The sequence below is a fragment of the Prionailurus bengalensis genome, chromosome X (genome assembly GCF_016509475.1).
Source record: "Prionailurus bengalensis isolate Pbe53 chromosome X, Fcat_Pben_1.1_paternal_pri, whole genome shotgun sequence".
In the NCBI taxonomy this organism is placed as follows: Eukaryota; Metazoa; Chordata; class Mammalia; order Carnivora; family Felidae; genus Prionailurus; species Prionailurus bengalensis.
In genome coordinates, this window is record NC_057361.1 from 112,411,571 (window position 1) to 112,415,637 (window position 4,067).

Sequence of the window (4,067 nt, forward strand, 5' to 3'; positions counted from 1 at the left end):
CTAGGTAGTGAGGGGGTGCCTGGGTGGCTCAGTTAAGCGACTGACTCTTGATTTCGGCTCAGGTCATGATCTCATGGCTCCTGAATTCAAGCCCCCGCATCGGGCTCTACAGTGACAGTGCAAAGCCTGCTTGGGATTCTCTCTCTCCCTCTCTTTCTGTTCCTCCCTGCTTGTGCTCTCTCTCTCTCTCTCTCTCTCTCAAGAGAAATGAACTTAAAAAGAAATTTTTTTTAAAGAAACTAGGTGGTGAAAGTCCTGCAACTCTGTTCTTTTTCAAGATCATTTGGCTGTCCTAAGTCTTCTGCATTTCTGTATAAGTGTTGGAATCACCTTAGTAATTTCTTTAAAAAGTTCTGCTATGCCAGGTCGTCTGGGCGGCTCAGTCGGTTGGGCATCTGGCTCTAGGTTTCAGCTCAGGTCACGATCTCACGGTTCGTGAGTTTGAGTCCTGAGTGGGGCTCTGTGCTGACAGTGCTCGGAATTCTCTCTCTCTCCCCCTCTCTCTCTGCCCCTCCCCTGATCTCTCTCAAAATAAACACACTTTAAAAAAAGTTCTGCTATGACTTTAGTGGAAATTCGCGAATCTATACATCACTTACATTGTGTGGACAGCAATACGGAGCCCTCAAATCTGTGAGCATGGTGTAGTTCTGCATTTATGTGTATTCTTTAATTTCTTCTGCAGTTTTCAGGGTACAGGCCTCGCATAGCTTTTGTCAAATTCATCCCTAAGTACTAATCTTTCTACAAAGATACACAAATGGCCAAAAGCACATGAAAAGATGCTCAACAGCCTTAGTCATTAGGGAATTGCAACTTAAAATGACTACTTCACACCCACTAGGAGGACCATAATTTAAAAAAAGAAAATAAGTATTGGAGAGGATGAGGAAAAATTAGAACCATCCTATGTTACTAGCGAGAATATACAACGGTGCAGCCTCCATGTGAACCCGTCTGGTGGTTCCTCAATAAGTCAAATGTAGAGTGACCATGTGATCCAGGAATTTCACTCCTAGATATGCACCCCCCAATTTGGAATCAGGTGTTCAAACAGAACTGGTACCTGAACGTTCATAGCAGCCCTTTTCATAAGAGCCAAAAGGTAGAAACAACACAAATGTCCATCAACACGTGAATGGATAAACAAAGTGGTGTAGACACACGATGGAATATTATTCACCCCTGAAAAGGAACAGAGGACTGACATGTAACAATGTGGAGGGACCTCCAGAACATAATGCTACGTTAAGAAACCAGACATAAAAGGTCACCACTTGTATGATTCCATTTTTATAAAATATCCAGAAGAGGCATATACACAGAGACATACAGCATATTTTTGGTTGTCAAGGGCTAGGGTAGGGAGGGAATGGGGGACTGATAGTTTAACGGGTATGGTGTTTCTATTTTGGGGTGACAAAAATGTTCTGGAACTTGATACTGGTGACAGTTGTACAACATTGTGAATGTACTTCATGCCACTGAATTGTATATTTTAAAATGGTTACGATGGTAAATGTGACATGCACTGTTGATATTATATGTATTTTGTCCACATGTATTTGTAATTTTTTACATATTATTTGTATTTTGCCAGAATTAACTAATCAATGGATCATAAATGTAGGGATTTATTTACAGTCTCTCAATCTGTTCTGCTTATTTATGCATTATTGTTTCATCAATACCACACTGTCTTTATTACTGTGGTTTAAAATAAGTTTTGAGGGGGGCGCATGGATGGCTCAGTGAGTTAAGCGTCCGACTTCAGCTCAGGTCATGATCTCACAGTTCCCGGGTTCGAGCCCCATGCTGGGTTCTGTGCTGACTAGTCAGAGCCCGGAGCCTGCTTTGAGTTCTGTGTCTACCTCGCTCCCTGCCCTTCCCCTGCTCACACTCTGTCTCTCTCTCTCTCCCTCAAAAATGAATTAACATTAAAAAAATAAAAATAAAATCAGTTCTGAAGAGTGATCATGATCAGAGCCAAAATCAAGAGTTGGCCGCTTAACCGACTGAGTCACCCAGGCGTCCCAGGTTATTTCCTCAATTTCATGTTTTGAGTTTTTGTTGCTAGTATATAGAAATACAATTGCTCTCTTAATATTGATCTTGGGTCCTGTGGCCTTGCCAAATGTTTATGGATCTGGTAGCTTTTTTCTCTGCATGCATTTCTTGGGATTTTCTCCATATGGGATCATCCGTGAATAAAGATGGCTTTATTTTGTCCTTTCCAATCAGAATGGTTTTATTCTGGTGGGATGGGGAGATTATTCCACTGGCCAGAACCTCCAGTTTTATGTGGAGTTGAGATGGCAAAAGTGGACATCCTGTACTTTCCCAGTATGAGGGAAAAGCTTCTTTGTTTTTTAAGTTTATTTATTTATTTATTTTGAGAGAGAGAGAGGGAGACCAGGGGAGGGGCACAGAGAGAGATTGGGAGAGAGAGAATCCCATGCAGTCTCCATGCTGTCAGCGCAGAGCCTGACTTGGGGCTTGATCTCACCGACCTGGAGTGAGACCACACCCTGATTCTAAACCAAGAGTTGGATGCTTAACTGACTGAGCCACGCAGGCACCCCAAAACCTTCATTCACAGATACCGTCCAGAGAGGCCCGGCAACACCTCAGTCTCGGAAGGCTGCGAGCCGGGAACAGCTCCCAGGAGGGGACGGTGGGTACAACGTGCACTCCAAGGACAGGGAAGGAGGTGAGGAGCTTCTGATTGCCCGGCTCAAGCTCGCGGGTCAACCAGGGACCACATCCTCACCATGACCTCCTCCAAAGATGGCCACGGGGATGATGGGGAGCTTAGGGGGACAAAGCACCCAGCATGGCACCTGTTGCCCGGCAGGATCTCACCACCTGTCACCGGCCAGTTGCCTTCACTTGGTTTCCTCTCCTCATAGTGACAAGGCTGCTACAGTTGAGACCTGAGGACAAATGTTGAAGAGCCAAGAACCCGCTGAATGCTCAGAGCCACCTTGAAGGCTCCCTACTGATGACCCATGAGTACATGTGGCCGGACTGGGGCCAGGCAGTGGTCGTCAGAAGAGCTGGACTCAGGGCGCCACCCTTAACCAGAGAGGAAGCCGCCTGCCTTGCTGGGTGGCAGGAAAGGGTGGTCCTCCCTCACCAGTGTGCCTGGGCCCCTGAGCCCTGGTCTGACCCTCCCATCTTGGTTGTGACAGGCTACCTGATCCCTCGTCTGAGTTCGGGACCATCAGGCACTGAACAGGACCATCCGGACAAAGCAGAGGGAAGCTCAGGGTGCTGGCAGGGCCTGGGGTCCATCCCTCCTGTGGTGGCAGGTGTCGGAAGGGTCGCTCTTGTCACGGTGCTCCGGCGGGTGGAGCGCACCCAGGCTGTGCTCCTCAGCGTGACCGTGACTTTGCATCCTCAGGACACCTCCGCCCTGGGGACGGTGGGCCTCCCTTCTTCACCTCGACCACTGCGGTCCTCCCCGGGCCCCCTTCACCAGCCCTCTCTCTGCCTGACTGCCCATCCTTAGCCCTGCAGCCTCGGACCCCGTGACAGGCTTCCCTGGGGAAGCACTGAAGGGACAGCTCGGGTCTAAGATGGGGAGAAGGGGTGCCGGCTTTCAGTCCCCGTGATTCATCGTTTCCAAAGCTGGGAGGCCACCTGGACGGCAGGGAGCCAAGGGGGACTTCGCTCTGCTGTTGCAGAGGGGCCTCCCGGTGACCCAAATTCGGTGCAGAGAACCCATTTCCCCCCACCTCCCCCATCTCCCCATCAAGACTGACCGCAGGAAGTGCTTTCTGACACCAGGCTGCAAAATGAAGAAAAGACTCGGGTACTGGGTACTCGGTTATGCAAACAAAGGCTGTGAATGGGACCAACTGCCCCCAGTCAGGCCTGCGCTCCTGCCTTCTCCTCCAGGGGCACTGGCCCAGGCAAGTCGGGCCTCTGAGCATCTTCTGAGCGGGCCTGCATCCCTGCCACGGCCCCACCCCCCTTGCAGCCCTCCCAAGTGGGTCCCCCTCCCCTTGCTCCGGGCCCTCCAAGGGGGGCTTCCGGGCTATTGCCCCACACCACGAGAGGAGGCC